The 22,207-nt window shown below is 37.7% G+C and overlaps 1 protein-coding gene across 2 annotated transcripts in view; it reads right to left on the bottom strand.

Moving 5' to 3' along the window:
* SLC25A42 (solute carrier family 25 member 42) overlaps positions 1–22,207 on the bottom strand; it is a 57,387-nt gene that overhangs the window by 26,379 nt on the left and 8,801 nt on the right. The gene's annotated exons all lie outside the window — the stretch shown is intronic.

The raw sequence follows: 22,207 nt of genomic DNA, 5'->3' as shown, positions 1-22,207 counted from the left end.
CTAAGGCAGAGTGGTGCTGTGACAAGAGCCCTAGACTTCGGGTCAGGAACTCCAGTCAAAGGTGACTGTAGCAAATCATTAAGCTTCTTTTGGCCTCAGTTTCCTCATCAATAAAATCGGGATAAAAATAACTTGCACTTTCTACCTCACAAGATTTCTATGAGGAAAGAAATGTGTAAACTCTTAATGCCCTATAGAAATCACAATGAAATCAGCAACCAGATGAAAAAATGCTCCAAATCATTAATAATAAAAATGTAAATGAAAACAATTTGGCAAAGATGTTACGAAAGCAAAACGATGACTGCTTGGCTGTGGGAGGAGAGGCACATCAATCTACTGTTGGTGGAGTTGCAAACTAATCTGTTTCCTGGAAAGTAATTTGGAACTGTACTTACAGTGTCACTAAACTGTGACTTTAACCTGTGTTATTACCACTAGTAGGCATATACCTCAAAGAGATCAAAGACAGAAAGGATTCATATGCCAAATTTTTAGAGCAGCACTCTTTACAGCAACAAAGAATGAGAACAAAGTGAATGTCTGTCAGGGAACAGCTGAACAAATTATAGTATATGAATGCAGGCATATGAATATGGTATGTGAATGAAGGCGACAAGGACTAGACCAGTAATTTTATAGGTATAGGGAACTTCTAAATGAGAAAATTTTCCTTTTGTCAGAAAGGAGATAGCTTTGCAAGGCCCATGTGTGAATTTTTTGCTTGTCTATATTTGTTACAAAGGATGGCAGGCGTTGGGTGATTATAGTGATGTGGGAAAAAAATTGTTAATGAAACATTTAAAAAAAACAGAAGGAAGTTCAGGAGGGGGTGAAGACAAGTGGGTCAGTTTTGTTACTATCATGTTAAGTTTAATATTTACTTTTGTGTAAAAAGAACAAACCTACATATACAGTTACATATACAACTCTCTTTTTTCCCCCAGTTCTTTGTATATTGAAATGTTTTGTTTGTTGGTCTGTCAAGTTTGTAATAAAAAAAATTAAGTAAATCATAGAATTAGAATCACAAGATTGGGAGGGAGCTTGAAGGACATCTAGTTCATACACTACCTGAACGAGGAATCCGTCTGCCACAGAAAAGTTATTCTTTTGACACCTCCTATGTGCTCTACATACAGCAAAGGTCTCTCGCCTCTGTAAAGAAGGCAGGGAGGCAAAGAGATAAAAAAAAAAAAAGGAAAAGGACCTATGTATACAAAAATATTTATAGCAGTTCTTTCAGTGTTGGATTTTGAGGGGATGTCCATCAATTGGGGAACAGCTGAACAAGTTGTTGTATATGTTGTATGTGTATTGCAATATTATTTGTGATGGAATAATATTGTACTTTAAGAAATGATGAGCAGGAAAATCTCAGAAAAAACATGGAAAGACTTACATGAACTGATGCAAAGTGAAATGAGCAGAACCGGGAGAACATCATTCACAGTAACAGCAACACTGTATGATGATCTACTATGAATAACTAAGATATTCTCAGCAACACAATGATAAGAGACAATTCTGTAAGACTTATGACGAAAGGTGTTGTCGAACTTTTTCTTTACTTTCTTTATTTTTCTTGGGTTTTTTGGTCTGTGTTTTCTTTCACTGAATAACTTACATGGAAATGTACTTTTCATGACTACACATGTATAACCTATGTCAAATTGCTTGCCTTCTCAATGGGGAGGGAGAGGAGGGAGAGAATATGGGACTCAAAATTTGAAAAAAAAAAGTTAAAATTGTTTTTACATGTAATTGAGAAAAAATAGAATATTAAATAAGATTTTTTAAAAAAGAAGACTCAGAAAAAAAAGCCAGGGAGGAGTATGTTCATCTTTTGTCAGGTCCAAACTCAGCTGTAATGATCCCACAGCATTCTTTTTCAATTACTTTGCTGGATTTTTCTTCCTATTTCACTTTAGTATTTCATGGTTCATCTAAGTCTTCCTGTGCTTTTCTGCATTTACTATGTAACAGTAGGTTGTAGCATAGACAGCAGCCACACCCCGATAAAACCATCTCATCAGAAGGGCTAAACCAAGCTGAGGATAACCCACGGTCTCAAACCTGAAACTGAGTTAGAGGGATGTCTACCCCAAGCATGTAAAGACTTTCCCTGGAGGAATGAGCGTATGAGAACAATCTGTTCTCACAGCCATGAAGACATCAAAGACTCTAAGGTCATCCATTAGTCCTTGGTCACAAGTTCATTGCCAGTTGTCCTGACTTTTGTCCTGCCACTGGACTTCAATGACTCTGGAAGAGAGAGTGAAGCTGATGACTTTGTGCAACTGTGCCTCACTTAAATCCAATTCACCTATGAGTCAAGACATCACCCCATGATGTCACTGATCCTCTTTGAAAAGAAGGATGAACTACAAAAGCATTTATCAAATTCCTAATTTCCTGTAGCACAATGACCACAGGATCACAGATATAGAAGTGAAAAAGAACTCAGAGGCCACCTGGTCCTACCCCCTCAATTTACAGATGAGGAAACTAAGGCCCAAGGAGGTTACACGACTTAATCCAAAATTATACAGATAGAAAGCATCAGAAGCCAGATCCTCTGACTCTGGAGCCAGGGCTCTTTCCATTATGCTACGAAGCTTCTTAGAGGATATTCTATTACATTCCTGTACCATATTTTACTTATTCATTCCACAAATCAATGGGTATCTCCTTTGTTTCCAGTTCTTTGCTACTACAAAAAGAGTTGCTATAAACTGATATTGCTATATGAATTAATAAATTAATAAATGCTTATTGAATGACTGTTGAATTAAATATCTAAGCTCACTGGATATGAATATAATGGAATACTATTGTGACAAAATAATGAATGAAGAATTCAGAGATACTTGGGAGAACTTGTACAAAATGACAAAGCATGAAGAAAGCAGAACCAAAAACAATATTTGCTATAATTTCAATAATGTATGAAAAGCAATCAAATTATAATTATAATGTATAAAAGCAGCCAAATAATAATGAATAATCTAAAAATCTAGAAAATTTCTTGGTAAGAAGACCTATTTTCTTCTTCTTCTATGAACATAGAATATATAATCTACAACAGACTGTTCTGTCCACTGACTTTGCTTAAATGTTGTTTAACCAGGGACAGGGCAGAGAGTGAGGATTTAAGCTAAGATTATACTATAAAAATAAGACACCAATAAAACAGTTTTTAAAAGAAAAGTAATGAGGGCCTAAACTAGCATGATGGCAAGAAAAAAATGTACGTAGTGAGTTTCCCATCTCTGGAGGTCTTCAATCAGGGACCGAATGACTACTTTGAGGCAGATTTTTTAGAGGGGATTCATGCTTTAGGCAAGGATAAGAATACTTGGCCTGATATCCCTTCCAATTCAGATTCTATATAGAAATTATGTAGAGAACAAGAGTGGTATTATTGGTCTAATTCCATTAAGTACCTACATGATAGTAATTTAATAAGAATAATAGCTATTAAAGCTATCGTTTATAAAGCGCTTTAAGATTTGCAAAGTGCTTTATAAATATCATCTCATTTGAACCTCACAATAACCCTGGGAGGTATGTGCTGTTATTACCCCCTTTTTATAGATAAGAGAACTGAGGTAGACAAATGTGAAGGGACTTGCCCAGGGTCGAACAGCTAGGAAGAGTCTGAGGTGGGATCTGAACTCACGCTTTCCTCTCTCCAAGACCAATGCTCTGTCCACTGGGCCACCTAGCTGCCCCGATTTAGTGTTTTTTTGGTGGCTTTATCCACTAATGAAAAGTTTGTTGAATGACATCTCCTCCGGTATATCTATCCTTCCAATAAACCATTTATCAATCTACCCTATAAAACATCAAACTACCTATTCTTTATAACGCAGATCAAAGGTCCCCCATCTCATATATCTCTTTCTGGCCACCTCTCACTAATGTGGAAAATCACAGAATCTGAGCTGAAGGGACCTTGAAGGCCATAGAATACAACCCATACTGAGTAACAGGTGAAATTTATATAGCACTATAAAGTTTGCAAAATGCTTTACATGCATGTTTTCAAGAATATGAGGAAGGTACTATAGATATTACCCCCATCTTGCAGATGAAGTGAAGTGCCGAAAGGTTAAGAGACTTGCCCATAGAAAACATATGATCTGATGCAAAGTGAAGTGAGTAGAACCAGGAGAATGATCTACACAGTAACAGCAATATTTTAAAGATAATCAATTGGGAAAGACTTAGTAATATTGTCAACACAATGACTCACCACAATTCCAAAGGGCTCATGAGGAAACATGCTATCCATCTCCAGATAGAGAGCGGATGGCCTCAGAATGCAGACTGATGCATATATTTTCTTTTACTTGCTCCCCATCCCCACTCCTTAACATGGCTAATGTGGACATTTGTTTTGAATGACTTAATATTTGTAATGGGTTTTATATTTCTTGCCTCTTCAGCTGGTGAAGAAGGGAATGGGAGTAGGGGAGGGAGAGAATCTGGAACTGAAGATAAAATTATAAAAAGAAAAAAAAAGAGAGATTTGTCCAGTCATAAAGCCAGTAAGTAAGTGCTTATCATTAAAGTAGAAATGAAAATATTTATACATTATCATTATAGTGAAGCCCATTCCTCTGCTGGACTGCTCTGTTATGAAGTTTTTCCTTATATCCAACCTAAATCTGCCTCTGCAACTTCTGCCCACTGTTACTCATTCTGACCTCTAGGGCCAAGTAGAACAAATCTAACCCCTCTGCCATATGACAGCCCTTCAAGTACTTGAAGTCATTTATATCATGTGACACTGGCCTTTCTTACCTTCCCACATTCCTTTTTTTCTCCAGTCAAAACATACCTAGACCCTTCACACAATACTCATATGGTATCATCTGGGCCCCTTCAAACTTCTTTCTTTACTCAGACCTGGCACAGCACCTCGTCTCTGTCTTGGGAACCCATGGTTACTTTGTATGACATCTGTTTCTGTTCTTCTCTATTATCTACTACAAAATCTGTGGTTAGCACTTTTATCTAATAGTACAGTGCCCTAAATTTGCAAAGTGCTTAATCAATGTTTACTAAAATGATTTACTGAAGTAATTTATATAATCCACAAAGGCTACTGGAAACCTGCCTACTTCATTCACACCACCAGAGTTTGGCTTCTTCCCACATGCTTTCCAAAGGCCATCTGATAGAAGTGTCCCAGAGGCTAGCCAACAAAAACAAGTTAATCAAATACCGATCCATTTCCCTACTTATATTCAGAAGGCTTCATAAACATGGCTCAGCAGTTTCTGTACTTCTTGCGGGTGGGATTCCCCTTTCCAAAATAATAACTATGCCATGACAAGCACACAGTATCTGTCATTCCAGTTTACCTGTTTCTTGATCATCTGTTAGGATGTCAAAGCCCAAAGTGGTAGACTTTATACTAGCTACTTTAGTTGTTTCCCAACCTATACTTTTGTGCTAATCAAAACTTCCTGTTACTCTCAAAGTCACATGGAGAAGTGGTTAGGTGGGGTAAATTAGTCAATAGCAACTTTTTCCTCTGAACAAAATATCTTTTGGAAAATAGCAAAGCAATTTGTTGGAAGGTCCCCTCAACTTCTTATGTGTTTATAATACTCTACGTTTTCCTCTTCTCATCTGTTCTAAAACCCTAAAGCACTTTCCAAACATTGTACAATGAATTTCAAAGCACCACTGTTAAAGAGGCAAATGACTTACGGATTTTCATTCCCACATATTTCCTAAGGTTAAAAAAAAAATTTGAAGTGTTTATTTGTCCAGTGAAATCACTCTATTTTATTTCTTCAGTAAAGGTAAATATATAAGTTTTTAATACAGCAGAGTAAACTGTATCACTGATTACAGCATATCCAGATGAATGTTCAACAATGACTGGAAAAAGATTTATAGAATCAAGATGAACTGATTGGTATAAAGCTTAATTTGTGATAATGGATTTTCTGTACAAATTAATAATAAATTATAAAAGCAGTATTTATATTGTATCTCTCTACATGTTGTATAAAGTCATCATGAGCACACCCTTACCACAACCATCTGAATTCCTGCTACGCTCCCCATGAAGACATCCCTGGTCTACCCTCACGCAATTCCCTAGCTCCTGTGATAGACACCACTTCTCCTAAGTTGTGTTTACATGAATCCTAACCTGTGTTTGGAAGGATATACTGGTACATGTTCCTCAAACTGCTTAAACCAGTTAGTTTTGTATATTTTACTTATATTTTCTGAGAGAAAAATTTCTGACTAGAAATCACTTTGTTAGCATACTTAACCAAAAGACTTAGTTACTAAACTACAGCCCTCTTCGAGAATTCTGTCAACCTCTCTTTCTCTCTCTGTTAATAGAACTAAAATGAAAATATTTTTAGATTTCATCTAATATCTCTTTCATACAAACAACCAAAGAAAAAGCATCTTATAGTTCTACCTCAGATTCTTCAATTCCAAAATATATGTTTGTAAAATCACCTTTAAACTACCACCACCAAAATATACTTATGGTCCTTTATTTTCTAACACTAGAACTAAGTCTGATCAGATTACTCGTTAGGTCAAAGACCCTTAGTAGCTCTTCACCGTCCATAATATAAAATATAAACATTTTCTTCTGTTGATAATAGCTCTCCAGTATCAAATCCCAACCTACCTTTCTGTTTACTGTTTCATAATGTTCCTTCTTGCACTGCACTGGGGCTCCCTGTTCCTTGATCTGGTCTTACAGTCTCCTGCTCCTAGGTATTAGTACATTTTTTTCCCCACACTTGGGACATACTCTTCTCATCTCTGCTACTGAAATTCTTCTTTTTAAAAGTTCAAGGCCTATGGTGGGTGTCACTTCCTCAATGAAGCCTTTCCTAAAGACCGGCTAGAGGTGATGGCTGTCCCCTTCCTCTCTCTTCTGTGTCTGACCTCTCTGAGGCACACTCTAACTAGTATTATAATTATATGTGCATAATTGTGTATATGAATATAAATGTATAATAAACTGCTTGCAGCAGGTTGACAGGACATGTAGCAAGTACAAAAAGACAAGCCCTTTCATCTCTAGCAACACTGGATAAAGGTCTGCCCAGATCCACTTGTATATCACCCAACCTCAGTCTGTCATTTGACTCATTCTCTATTTACTTTTATTCTCCCAAGCTCTAGAATGTACTATGGCTATGCTTAGATATTTTATTTCTTATAAATAAATTTACAATTATCAGCATTCATCAGTTCAAACTCCCATCCCAGTTCATTAAATATTACTTAATGAATTGTAAAAATCTCCTTTTTCAATGGTAATTATTATTTCTTTATGTTTAAATATAAAATTAGAAAATTTGTGCAAATTATAAATTAATAGAAGCAATAATAAACATAAGGATATATATGTATAACTATTTATAATACCTTGGCTATGACAAATGTCACAGCCTGAGTCACCTCAAATTCTCAATCTAATAGTAACTGTCTTCTCTTGTTTTACTGCATTCAACTCCATGTTTCCAATTGCCTTTTGGACAGTATTTCCACTACCACTTCATAATCAACAGATACAAAGCAGAACTCAGTATCTTTCTTCTCCTTCAACTTACTCCTCTTTTGAACTTCCCTCTGATGTCAAGAGCCCCACCTTTAAAATCACCTAGGTTCACAATCTTGGTGTTATCTTCAACTCTGCAGTCTCCCTCATAACTAATCAGTTGCCAAACCTAATTTCTATCTCTTCAACATGTCCCCTTCTCTCTACTCTCTCAGGCACTACTCTAGTTCATGCACTTCTCACCTAGATTATTGCAATAGCCTTCTAGTTGCTCTCCCTACCTTAAAAGTCTTCCCTTTCCAATCTATCCTTCCCACTTAGAGGCCAGTGATCTTCCTAAAGTCAGTCAGTAAGCTAACATTTATTATGCATCTGCTATGTGCCAGGCACTGTACTCAGCGCTGGACTATAAAGAAAGGTAAAATGTAGTCCTTGCTCTCAATGGGTTCACAGTTTAAGGGGAGAGACAACATGCAAATAACTACACGCAAAGAGGATATATAGGGTGTCTCAAAAGTCAATGATGCTGAAAACTGCATTAAGACTCTGGGGACACCCTGTACATAGGGTAAGTTAGAGATAGTTTCAAGAGGCAATAAAATTAATGAGGATGAGGACAGGTTTCTTGCAGACGGCAGGACTTTAGCTGAGACTTGAAGGAAGTCAGGGAAAGTAGAAGGAGATGAGAAGGAAGAGCATTCCAGTTATAGGGAACAGTCAGTGAAAACCCTTGGAGCTGGGAGATGGAGTGTGATGTGCAAGGAACAGCCAGGAAACCAGGGTTACTACATCACAGAGTATGGGTGTGGGAGGCTTAGGGGTAGGTAAGGTGTAAAGAGATTAGAAAGGTAGGAAGGTGCCAGGTTATGAAGAACTTTAAAAGCCAAAAAGGACTTTATTTTTTTCTTGGAGGTGATATGAAAACAAGGGAGTGAATTGAATTGGGCGAGGAGAGGGGTGATCAGACCTGTGCTTTAGGAAGATCAGTTTGCCTGTTTAATCAAATAAGGATTGAAGTGGGTAAGACTTGAGCCAGGCAGATCCACCAGTAGCTTATTTGCAATAGTCCAATATGAGATGATGAGGGCCTTCACTAGGACAGTGGCAGTGTCACAGAAGAGAAGCGGGCATATATGAGAAATGTTATGAAGGTGGAAATAGCAGGACGTGGTAGCTAATTGGATATATGGGGCATAAGAGAGAGTGGGGAGTCCTGGATGATTCGAGGCTTGAGAAACATTTACATTGAAAGGTCTGTTTGAGGGGGACACTTGGTTGTTGGTTCAGAGACAAATAATTTTTGCCATATGTCTAATGTGAATGTTTTTCTTGACTATGATAAAAAGAGGGCTTTTAGGGAAGAGAGGAAGAGGACTGACAGAAAACAGAAGAAAAAGTATTAATGAAGGATTTTAAAAAATATACAGAACAGATCAGGAAGTTGAGGGCAACAGATAAGTGAGATAGATAGTTTTGGAACTAACATGATTGGTTGAGTTTATACTTAAGCTATTGGTAATGAGATTAAGTTTCATTGGAATCTTTTTTCTCTTGTTTTTATGTAAATATATTCTTTTTTGTATTTGTCAAGTTCAGAATAATAAAAAAAATTAAAGAGAGATAGCATTTTTAGCTCTTCCTAGTGGATAGATCTTGTTTTGAAGCCAGGAGGACCTAGCTAGCTTAAAGCTCCTCCTCTGACACATAGTGGCCATGCCATTGTATGGGGTGTTCAGGAAGACAAGCTGCTGAGCCCTTTCCACAGCTGCTTTTCACCTTTAGCGTCCACCTGATTCGCCCAACTCTCACCTGTGGCTCCAAAAAGCTGTAGCACAGTAAAACCTTCCAAGTGGATGGTATAAACCAGGTTGAAGGTAACTCGGACCTCAAATCCATCAGTGTAAGCTAGGGCAGTGCTTCTTAAACTATGGGTCAACTCCATATGGGGTTGCAACCCACAGCTGAAGAGGTTGTGAGTGAAAAGTTTAAGAAGCCCTGAACTAGGGGGATGTCTACCACAAGCATGCGAAGCCTTTCCCTGGATGAACGGGCGGATGAGAACAATTTGTTCCAACTGCCACGAAAGCAGTTGAGGCAGGCATTGTGGAGCATTAGAGTTCGATCAGACATAAAAGATGCCAAAGTCATCCACTGCATCCCAGGCCACTGGACTTTGACGACTCAGGAAGAGAGAGTGAGGCTGACAACTTTGTGCAATTCTGCCTCGCTTCAATCCAATACATATGCAAGTCAAGACATCAACCATGAAGTCATTGGTCCTTTTCGAAAATGAAAGACAAACAACAGCATTCAATTCACTACAGATACTGATTTAAGTCTTTAAAAGATCTTAGTATTTCTTCTCAGGATTAGTATTTTCTCTTCAGTAAACACAAGAATCAGTCTTTCAGCTTTTCTCAAGCATTTCCTTATAGGATTTCCTCATAAAATAACACAAAGTAGTTCTCACAAGGAAAGTTTATTCTCACTGTCGTTCTCTCTGTTCTCTCCACAGGTGTTCATAAATCCTCAGATTCACAGATATCACACAGATTGTCACAAAGGTATTTTTCAACTGCCTTTTTCAAACTGCTGGAACAAATTCTTCATCGAATTCTCTTTATGAGGTTTCTTTTTTAACATATTACAACATTTCTGAAGAGGAGGAAATCTCACATTACTGTTCTCTGTGTGTTTTCCATGGATTCCTCATAGATCCTCATATATCTCAGATAAAACACTCACCTTTCCCTGACTCTTTAGGGAGCAATTTTCTCAACTACTTTTCAAATTATCAGCACAAATTGCTTTTTTTCCTCAGTGTTTTCTTTGGCACTTAAAGCAACAGTGACAATATCAATGGTATCTCACAATTGAAATAATATCTATGGTATGTACAATTGAAACAAGAGTTACATGTATCCCCAAAGCCAAAAATGTTCAGTTTCCTGAAAAATCATTTAGGGGGCATATCAAATGCCACACGAATATTACATTACCATTAAGCTATATGACATATATTAATGCAAAGCACTATTTAGCAGGCTGTTTTTAATCTTAGGGTTATATAACATTAGCAATAATAATAATAGTTACATAAAAACAACACATGTTTATGAAATCCTAGGTTCTCTGGGGAAAATTATGATGTTATTTTTCACCTTGTATTTAGAGTGCATTGTTAAATATAAATGAACTGGTAACCAAAGAAATGTCATAGGAAAAGGAAACAACACAATCAAGTTAAGGCTGATCTATTCAAATCAACACTGCATTGGTTTAGGCTTGATACAAAGAAAAACTTCCAAACAATTAGAGCTCTCCAAAAGTGAAAAAGGCCATGTCTGGAAGCAGTGAAGTTCCCCTTAGCAGATAACCTGAAGCAAAGACTGAGCCACTTCTCATTTTATTCTGCAGGGGGCTCTTATTCAGGGGGAGTTGAGTTAAATAGTCTTTGAGGCCCCTTCCAGCTCTGACCTTCAGCAAAGGTTATCATTGGCAGCAGGACAGTACTAGGTAAAATGATTGTAGTCAAAGTTTGTTTTCTGAATGCCCATAACCCCTAATAGGATCACCTCATGCTTCATAAAAAGCTTTACCTTCCTCTTCCTTTTTATCCACTGCCCTCACAAAACTAAAATATGTCTCTTATTTACTGAGGCCTTGCTAGGAAGAATGGTTAACTAGTTTGATAAATGAGTTTACTGCTAAAGTATTTAACGGATGATAATGACTTCGAATTCCAGCTTTGCCACAGCTGTGTGACCCTTGGCAAGTTACTTAAACTCTGTGACTCAGTTTCTTCATCTGTAAAAGAGTGTTAATAAGTCAACAAGCATTTATTCAGCGCTTACTACGATCCAGGCTGTGTAACAGCACTGGCTTATGCTGTCTATTTCATGGGATCACAAGGAAAGTACTTTGCAAATCTGAAAGTTATATATAAATGTGAATTATTATAATGCCATTTCTGTATCAATGACCAAACCACTGGCTCATTCCACCAAGTTTTCAGCGTTCCAGTCAGCTGCCTGTAATTCTTAAAATATAGTAAGAAAATGGAAAGCAGAAGAAAAACCATTCCTGGGATAGCAATCTATCTGGCTCCAATAAATTTTTCTCTGAATATTCTTTTGGAAACTGAGCTCTAAGTTTCTGAAACAGAAATTCACCAACTTGACTCTTTAAGGAGAGTTCCAGACTTAAAACAGAGTTGCTAACATTCAAATATCCAAAGAGGACTGGCCTGTTGCAACTGCCTGTTAATGACTCTTCCTGCCTCAAATCTCTCCTCATTCCAAACAATCATCAATCAGTTGCCAAAGAGCAGGGCTGCCCATGTCACACATTGTGCCCCCCATCCCAAACAACTCCATGAATTCCTTATTACCTCCAGGATTAAATATCAAATTCCTTTTGGCATTAAAGTGCTTCACAATGTGGCCCCCTTCCTACCTTTCTATCCTTCTTACAACGTATCTCCCACCACATATCCTCTATAATCTAGCTGGCCTATCACATAACTCCCCATTTCCAGATGCTGAGCTTTTATACTGGCTGTCCTCCATAGATGGAATGTTCTCCCTCCTCACTTCCACCTCCTGGCTCCCTAGCTTTTTCTGACACTTAGCTCAAATCCCACCTTCTAGAAAAGGCCTTTCCTAGTCCCTCCCACTGCTAGTGCCTTCTCTCTGAGATTACTTCCCATTATAGTGTATGCCACTTGCATGTTATTTTATGTTGCCTCTCTCATTAGAATGTGAACTACTTGAGGGCAGGGACTGTCTTTCACCTTTCTTTGTATCCTCAGTGCTTAGCAGTGCCTGACACATAGTAAATGCTTAACAAATGCTTGCTGACTGACTGCTCTTTCCACCATATCATGTAACCTAAGAAGAACAAAGGAAAGAAACTGCCAGAGTGAGTTGGTTGAAGATGGCTGCACTAAAGAAGGAGGTGGACTGATTAGTGGTCTGTCATTATAGTCATTCTAGGAATGGGTGAAAGAAAAATGATCAGGCCTATTTTGGGATGAGGGAAATGGGAAGGAGGAAAAATCTCCCTGTAACTCTCCCCAAAAATGACTCTCCAAAGTGTGGAGCCAGAAATAAGACACAACGCAAGAAGGTTTACGTAACCTTTTCCATATCATTCAGCCAAGGAAATACCTCATTGCCTTAAAGGAAGATGGTTCTAAGACTAGATTCCTTCCCCTCTTTCATCTCTGACGTCTAACCTGTCACCAGGTTGTGTCAATACTTCTCTGCATTCTCTCTTACCAGATTTTTCTGTGGGTCTCTCCCTGAGCCACTTCCCTAACCCAGACTCTCATCACTAGCTCTCATCATTCTACCTCCTAATTGGTCTCCCTGAGCTTAGCATAGTGCCTGGCATACAGTAGATACTTAATAGATACATCCTGCACACTTCTGGGAGATCAATTATCTTAAAACATTACTTTCCTAACGTCTGTTTCCCATTCAAAAGCCTTAAATGGCTTCCCATTGCCTCGTAGGTGCAGGTAGGTGGAGCAGCAGGTAGAGCACTGGGCTTGGAGTCACAAAGACCAGAGTTCAAACATGACCTCAATCTGTTGGTTGGTCTTCCCACTCCAATCCATTCTCCACTCAGCCGTCAAACTAATCTTCCTAAAAAGCGTAAGTCTGACTAGGTTACCTCTCTATTCAATCAAATCTAGTGGTTATCACCTCTAGGATAAATATAAAATCCTATTTGGCTTTGAAAGTCCTTTATAATCTGTCCCCTTCCTACCTTCCCATTCTTCTGACACCAAGATCCAGTGACTCGGGATTTCTTACGGCTCCTTGTACCAGACACTCCATCGCCCCAGTGTTTTCACTGGCTGTCCCTCATGCCCGGCACCTCTCTTTACCTCCTGGTGTCCCTGGTCTCCTTCAAGTCTTAGCTTAAGTCCCAACTTCTGCAAAAAGGCTTTCCCACTCCTCCTTAAATGTACTGCCTTTCCTCTAAGACTATCCCGAATTTATCCTGTATCTATCTTGTTTGTACATAGTTGTATGCAAGTTGTCTCCCTTATTAGACTAAGCTCTTTGAAAGCAGGGGCTTGTTTTTGTTTGTCTGTTTGCCTTCTTTATATTCCCCTTGCTTAGCACAGAGCCTGGCATACAATATTTAGTAAATGCTGGTTGACTGAGTGTGTGACCCTGGGCAAGTCACTTTAACTTCTGTCCACCTTGGTATCCTCATCTGTAAAATGGAGATAGTAGTGCCTACCTTCAAGGGTGACTGTGAAGATAAAATGAGATATTTGCAAACCGTAAAGCATTACATAAATGCCATTATTATTATTACTACTACTATTACAAAATAAAAATCAAACTCTTCAACCTGGTATTCAAGGATTTATTTTTCAAGTTTTTCCCATATAGTTCCAGCTCAAAGCAATCATATTTGCTTTTATGAACACCTGGAACACTATAAAATTAGGTAGAACACATAATTAGATAGAGAGCTAGGCCTAGAGTCAGGAAGACCCGAATTCAAATCTAGCCTCAGACACTTCCTAATTGTATAACCCATGGCAAGTCAGTTAACTGCTGTCTGCCTCAGTTTCCCCAACTGTAAAATGGAGATAATAATAGCACCTACATCCCATGGTTATTGTGAGGATCAAATGAGATAATATTTATGAAGTGCTTAGCATAGTACCTAGAACACAGTACGGACTTAATAAAGGCTTGTTTCCTTCCTTCCTATATTATACCATTTTGTGTACCTGTTAATTTCAAAATTAGCACTTGATTAAATGGATTTTTATTGTTCTAAAAGTTTCACATATCTTTGCAAGGATGTTTTAGCTCATAGAAGGAATGTCTTGTACTTCCTTTATACTCCCTTCAGTGACTAAGGTAGGTACTGAGAGAGTATCCTAACAAGTATTCAACCAATACTTGTTGAATTAACAGTATAACTAGAAATCTGCAGTCAATAAACATTTAATACAGAATAGGAAAGCCTAGATAAAATACTCTAATTTTACACTTAAACAGTACTTAGTTTTAGCAAAGAATGCAAAACTGCTTTTTAACAAATTAAACTTTTGCAACCATCATTTCCCACTTATAGAAAAAGGATGAAGAGGAAGATCACCAGAAGGCCCTGACCTTTGATGCTGAATTCTTCAGCTAAGGCAAACCACGAAACAAAGGAAAATATAAACTATTCCCCTAGTCCATAGAGGTTCCCTTCTGCTTCTGCATTAGCAGAAAAGGTGAATATAATTTTTAAGAATCACGCAGTTTTCAGATCATCTATAAACATTACCTTAGCTACTGCTACTCTAAATGTGAAATCCCTGTCCAGTGATTGATACGTAATCAATCATATTATTTTTGGGTACCTGAATCATATCAATATTTACATTCATGCTATAAATTTTTAGAATGTTTTTATCTTATTTATTTCAACTACATGTAAAAACAATTTTTAACATTCATTTTTTATAATTTTTGAATTCCAAATTCCCTCTTCTTCCTATTCTCTCCTTCCCCACCTCCCTCCTTGAAAAGGTAAGCATTTTGATATAGATTATACATATGGAGTCATGCAAAATATATATCCATATTAGCCATGTTGCAAAAGAGAACAAGACGAAAACAAAACAAGAAAAAGAAAGCAAAATAAAGTAAGAAAAGTATGCTTCAATAAACATTCAGACTCCCATCAGTTCTTTCTCTGGAGGTAAATAAAACTTTTCTTTTTTTTTATATTATGGTAATATATATTTTTTTTGTTTTCAACATTTACTTCCACAAGTTTTTGAGTTCCAAATTTTCTCCCCATCTCACCCCTCCCCCCACCCCAAGATGGCATGCATTCTGAATACCCCTTCCCCTAGTCTGCCTTCCCTTCTATCTCTCCCCCCCTTCTCTTATCCGCTTCCCCTTCAATTTTCCTGTAGGGCAGGATGGGTTTCTGTAACTCATTTCCTGTATTTCTTATTTCCCAATTGCATGTGAAAACATTTTTTTTAAACATGTGTTTTTAAAACTTTGGGTTCCAAATTTTCTCCCTTCCTCCCTCCCCACCCACCCTCATTGAGAAGGTAAGCCAGTGTAAGAGCCTTTTCTTTTCTGGTTTTTTTTTCTGTGAGATAATTTACCCTGTTCTACCTCTCCCTTTCTCCTTCTCCTAGTATACTCCTCTCTCAACCCTTAATTTTATTCTCCAGATATGACCCCTTCATTATCAACTCACCCTGTGCCCTCTATCTATCTATCTGTATCTATGTAAATATAATTTTTTCCCATCCAACTACCCTAATACTGACAAAAGTCTCATGAGTTACAAATATCATCTTTCCATGCAGGAATGTAAACAGGTCAACCTTAATAAGTCTCTTATGATTTTCTCTTTCCTGTTTACCTCTTCATGTTCCACTTGAGTCTTGTATTTGAAAATCAAATTTCTATTCAGTTCTGGTCTTTTCATCAATAATGCTTGAAAGTCCTCTAATTCACTGAATTACCATTTTTTCCCCTGCAGGATGATACTCAGTTTTACTGGGAAGGTGATTCTTGGTTGTAATCCTATCTTCTTTGCCCTCCGGAATATTATATTCCATGCCCTGCGGTCCCTTAATGCAGAGGCAGCTAAATCTTGTGTCATCCTGATTGTGTTTCCACAATACTTGAATTGTTTCTTTCTGGCTGCTTGCAATATTTTCTTCTTGACCTGGGAACTCTGGAATTTGGCTACAATATTCCTAGGGGTTTTCCTTTTGGGATCTCTTTCAGGCGGTGATCGGTGGATTCTTTCAATTTCTATTTTGCCCTCTGGTTCTAAAATATCAGGGCAGTTTTCTTTGATAATTTCTTGAAAGATGATATCTAGGCTCCTTTTTTGATCATGGCTTTCAGATAGTCCAATAATTTTTAAATTCTCTCTCCTGGATCTAATTTCCAGGTCAGTTGTTTTTCCAATGAGATATTTCACATTGTTTTCTAATTTTTCATACTTTTGGATTTGTTTTACAATGTCTTGATTTCTCACAGTCACTAGCTTCCAATTGCTCCACTCTAATTTTTAAGGAAGTATTTTCTTCAGTAATCTTTTGGACTTCCTTTTCCATTTGGCCAATTTTGCTTTTTGGAGCATTCTTCTCCTCATTGGCTTTTTGGACCTCTTTTGCCATTTGGGTTAGGCTATTTTTTAAGGTGTTATTTTCTTCAGTATTTTTTTGGGTCTCCTTTAGCAAGCTGTTGACTTGTTTTTCATGATTTTCTTGCATCACTCTCAGTTTTTCCTCTACTTCTCTTACTTGCTTCTCAAAATCCCTTTTGAGCTCTTCCAAGGCCTGGGACTGATTCATATTTTTCTTGGAGGCTTTGGATGTAGGAGCTTTGACTTTGTTTTCTTCTTCTGGTTGTATGTTTTGATCTTCTTTGTCACCAAAGTAAGATAATATAGTCTGACTCTTTTTGCGCTGCTTACTCATGATCCTGGCCAATTACTTGAGTTTTAAACTCTTTGTTAAGGTAACAGTCTGCTTCCAATGTGGAATGTACTGTCCCAAGCTTTGGGGGTTTGTACAGCTGTTTTCAGAGATACTTCCAGGGACCTGAAAATTTTCAGTTCTTCCAAGGTGCTATGATAAAGGGCGAGGTGTTTCCTTTCCACCACCACAACAAGCTCCACAACACCAGCGTTCCTCCTCGCCCCAGGACCACCCCTAGATCCAAGCACCGGTAAAGCAAGAAATTCCTGCCTCAGCACTGGCAAAGAGATCCCTGCAATCCCGCTCTGATCAGCCACTCGATTCCCCCACAATAGGAAACAGCCACAGCCCCAGGGGCAGCTGAGACCTAGCTCCTTTTCTCACCGCAATCACAGACTTTTCTCACCGCAATCACAGACTTTTCTCACTGACCTTCTAAGTTGTCTTTGGCATTTGTGGGTTGAGAAGTCTGGAAACCGCCACAGCTGCCTGTGATTCAGTCCTCTGAGGCCTGCTCTAGGATGGTTGCGGTCTACATGCCCACACCAAACTGTGCTCCTCTCCCTGTCCGGCATGATATACCTTTCTGATCAACCATCTAGGCTGTCTTTGGCTGGAAATTTGTTTCACTCTGTCTTTTTGTGGATTCTGCTGCTTTAGAATTTGTTTACAGCCATTTTTTATAGGTATTTGGAGGGGTTTGGGGGGAGAGCTCAAACAAGTCACCGCTTTCCCTCCGCCATCTTGGCTCTGCCCCCTATCTCCAAAATGGTAAATAATACTTTTCATAATAAGTCCTTTGGAATTGTCTTGGACTATTATATTGCTGAGAATATCTAAGTCATTCACAGTTGAACATTGTACAATATTGCTATTACTGTGTACAATGTTCTCCAGGTTCAACTCACTTCACTCTGCATCAGTTCATATAAATCTTCCCAGGTTTTTCTGAAACCATCCTGCTCACCATTCTTATAGCCCAATAGTACTCCATTACAATCATATACCACAACTTGTTCAGTAATTCCCTAACTGATGGGCATCCCGTCAATTTTCAATTCTTTGCCACTATATAAAAAGAGTTGCTATAAATATTTTTGTACATAAAGTACCTCTTCCTTTCTCTTTCATCTCTTTGGGATACAGACCTAGTACTGGTATTGTTGGGTCAAAGGATAGATATAGTTTTACAGCACGTTGGGTATAGTTTCAAATTGCTCTCCAAAATAGATCACAACTCCACCAACAGTTCCTTAGCATCCCAATTTTTCCACATCCCCTCCAGCATTTGCCATTTTCCTTTTCTATCATATTAGCCAATTAGGTATAAGGTAGTACCTCAGATTCTTTCAATTTGCATTTCTCTAATCAATAGTGATTTAGAACATTTTTTCATATGTCTATGGATAGTTTTGATTTCTTCTTCTGAAAACTGCCTGTTCAGATCCTTTGACCACTTATCAATTAGGGAATGACCTGAATTCCTATAAATTCGACTCAGTTCTCTATATATTTGAGAAATGAGGCCTTTATCAGAGAAACGTGCTGTAAAATTTTCCCCCAGTTTCTTGCTTTCCTTCTAATCTTGGCTGTATTGGTTTTGTTTGTGCAAACCCATTTTCATTCAATGTAATCAAAATTATTCATTTTATATCCCACAATGTTCTCTATCTTGTTTGGTCATAAATCCTTCCCTCATCCATAGATATAACAGGGAAACTATTCCATGCTTCTCTAATTTGCTCTTGATATAATTTCTAAATCCTGTAAACATTTTGACCTTATCTTGATATACAATGTGAGATATGTTTGATATTCATGCTATAAATTAAAAGGAGATGCAGCCAAATGGAAGAATGGCTTATGGACCCCGCTTGAAGAGACAAACAAAGAAGAGGGAGGGAGGGAGAGCAGAGCCGAGACAGCAGAGTGACAGGAAGCAACACAGTGAGCTCCTCTTCACAAGCTCTTCCCAATAGATCTAGAAAAAGCCCCAGACAAAATTCTGATGAGGAAAAAAAAAAAAAACAAGTTCAGATTTGACAGCCACCCCTAGAAAGGAGTGGATAATTTGGAACATTATATTCCAGAAGGCAAAGCATATGGATTTACAGCCAAGAGTAATTTACCCAGCAAAAATGAGCATAATGCTACCGCGGTGGTGGGAAGGGAGGAGAGTCCTTTAACAAAACAGAGGACTTCTACGAATTCCTGATGAAAAGACTAGAGCTGCAGAGAAATTCAAGTACAAATATAGGAGTGAAGAGAAAAATAAAAAAGTGAACATAAATGAAGAGTGATAAAGGATTTAATAGGGACAAACTGCTCACATTAACATATGAGGAATGATACACATCAGGGATCATAGAGGTTTTCTAACTGGACAAGGCCTGGCTTGATGATGATAAGAATTAAAAGAGAAGGGAAGAGAAATGGAAGGTGGAGGTGGGAGGGGAAAGGGGAAAGGAAGGTTAGGTAAAATAATCTCACATAATAAGGGTGCACAAGTAGCCATTTATACCAACAAGGAGGAGAGAGTGAGGGGAGTGGCTGACACTTGAACCTCATTCTTATCTGAACTGGTCAAAAGAAGGAAGAACATACACACATACAGTTGGATACAGAAATACGTTTCATTTAACAGTGAAATAGAAGGGAAAAGGAGGAAAAGAGAAGGGGGACTGGGAATTAGAAAGTAGATTAAGAGACGGATTAGTCCTAAGGAAAACAAGTTCTACGGATGTACAAAAATATTTATAGCTCTTTTTGAGGTGGCAAAGAATAGGAATGAGGGACTGCCCATAAATTAGGGAATGAATGATCAAATTATAGTATAGAAAAGTGATGGAATTCCAGAGGCTCAAGATGAAACATGCTTTTTATCTCCTGAGAGAGAAGTGATGGGTCCAGAGTACAGATTAAGATTTTTTTTGACACACGACCAATGAGAAATTTTGTCTTGCTTGACTACACACGACTAAAAAAGGGATTTGTTATTTTTGTTTACTCAACGGATGGGAGTGGGGGGTAGGAGGAGGGAAATGAAAGAGAGGTTGATCTTTGTTTAAAATTTTTTACTTATACCTATATTTATATATACATATACATAAATTAAAAAGAAAAGAAGAAATAAAGGTTGTTTCTCTTATGTGTCCACAGACGACAAGGAATATTTCATGAGACATCTGGTCCTCTTGTGCTTATGATAAGCACTTGCAGAGAGACCACTATGAAAATAAAATTATACCTTATACACCAATATCTGTTGTGGAGGATGAAGAAGTAAAGAAAACCCTCAAAGAACTTTATAAGATCCTACAAATTAAATCAACATATACTTAAATATTTAGCAATTTCAATGCAAAGGTTGAGATAGAAGAGGATGGTGCAAAACACATTAGAAAACATAGTTTAGGACTTAGAAATAAGAAAGACTAAAAGTTTTAAAACTAAGCAAGAAAACCCTCACACTATCATATAACAAATATTCAAAAAAAGAATTTAAGGCACTAGACATGGCAAGCACCAAATAATATCACAAAAAAAGAGAGAAAATAATTAGCTACAAATTATTTCCAAATTAACTGTCTATATAAATTCGGACTACTTACTTCTTGGAGCAAAGATCAAAACTAGAAGAACAAAAATGAGAAAATATTATCCAAATGAAGCAACACTAACCTGAACTAAACATGTTATAAACCAAAAGCACTATAAATATTCAATAAAATATCAACTCTTATTATAATAAGCTGAATAATTCAGTATTACAGCATATACAAATCTCCAGTTTCCTCAGGCAGCACAGGAAGCCAGGTTATCTAAAATACTATGCCCCTGGTGTGTGAATGATGGAGGTGGAGGTACATCAGAATAATGACATCTGGTATTTTATACGGAGCTTTATAGTTTACAAAATGATTTCCTCAAAGCTCTAAAAAGTAGGTAGTGTTTATTATTATGACTACTTTAAAGATGAGAGAACTGATCTTTGCCTCAGAATAAATGACTTGCCCAAGGCCACAGAGTTAATAAATGGAGTAACTAGAATTCAAATCCAAGTGCCTCTCATCAGTTTCAACATTTCTACTCACAAAGAACAAGGGTAACGTGTTTGCAGAACCAGGAAAGCAATTTTATGGTTGATAGATTTTTATAGGTTGGTGGTGAAATTGATCCAAAAACTATTCTATAAAAGAAAGTCAATAAACATCCTATCTCATTGGTAATTTATGGTTTCTTTTTTTAGGAACAAAACTTAAAGAGATTCAAAATACTCAACTTTCTTCATTCAACTCTTTTGGTTCAAGCTAAGAAAAATTTTCCCTAGCTAAATGTGTAGTTTGTTTTAATGTGTGGATTTTCAAACGGTAGGACCCTGTTAGATATCGTGCTCCACTAGGACAGCTTTAGAAGACCCAGAGGTCACCTCCACACCATGTTACCAGGAGAACGTCAACCAAATAGCGCTCGCAATTGTTTGACATCCAAGGGGGAATCCTAGCTAAGTTCAGAAAGGTTTATGTCTGGTCAACAGCTGCTGCAACTCATAAAACCTTGCAGTTTGCTTCAGGTAAAGTAGTATCTACAACCGATAAAATTATGGATTTTTAAAGTACCAGACAGTTTTAAGAAGCAACCCTATCCTGCAAATAAGGAACATGTGCTCTTGAGCCTATTCACTTTTACACTCCAGTTACTTTCTTAAGATGCTTAATCAATCAAGCAGCTACTACGTGCCAGGTACTGTGCTATGCACTGGGGATACAAAGAAGGCTAACAGTCCCTGCCCTAGAGAAATTTACATTCAAACAGGAGAGACAATATATACATGCAAGTTTATAGAGAATATATATGGAATGAATATGAAGTAGTCTGAGGGCAGAAGGCAACAGCAGCTCTGGGGTCAGGAAAGACTTTGTGTGACCTTGGCAAGGCACTTAACCTTAGTTATGTGACTAGGATTCATTTTACTCATCTGTAAAGTAGGGGAAGGAGGGGGTTGGACTAGAGTGGTCTCTGAGGTCCCTTCCAACACTGTATCTATATCTCTGTGAAGAAGGTAGTCCCCTTGAGTAGAGTCTTTAAAAAAAAATCAGGGATTCCAAGAACTATCTTGAAACCCGTAATTTAGTAATGTTACACTACTCTGGTCTATACCTTGATGTTGT

Source organism: Vombatus ursinus, unplaced genomic scaffold, assembly GCF_900497805.2.
Source record: "Vombatus ursinus unplaced genomic scaffold, bare-nosed wombat genome assembly UNPS02009918.1, whole genome shotgun sequence".
NCBI classification, from domain to species: Eukaryota; Metazoa; Chordata; class Mammalia; order Diprotodontia; family Vombatidae; genus Vombatus; species Vombatus ursinus.
This window is presented reverse-complemented; position numbering and strand designations above follow the sequence as displayed.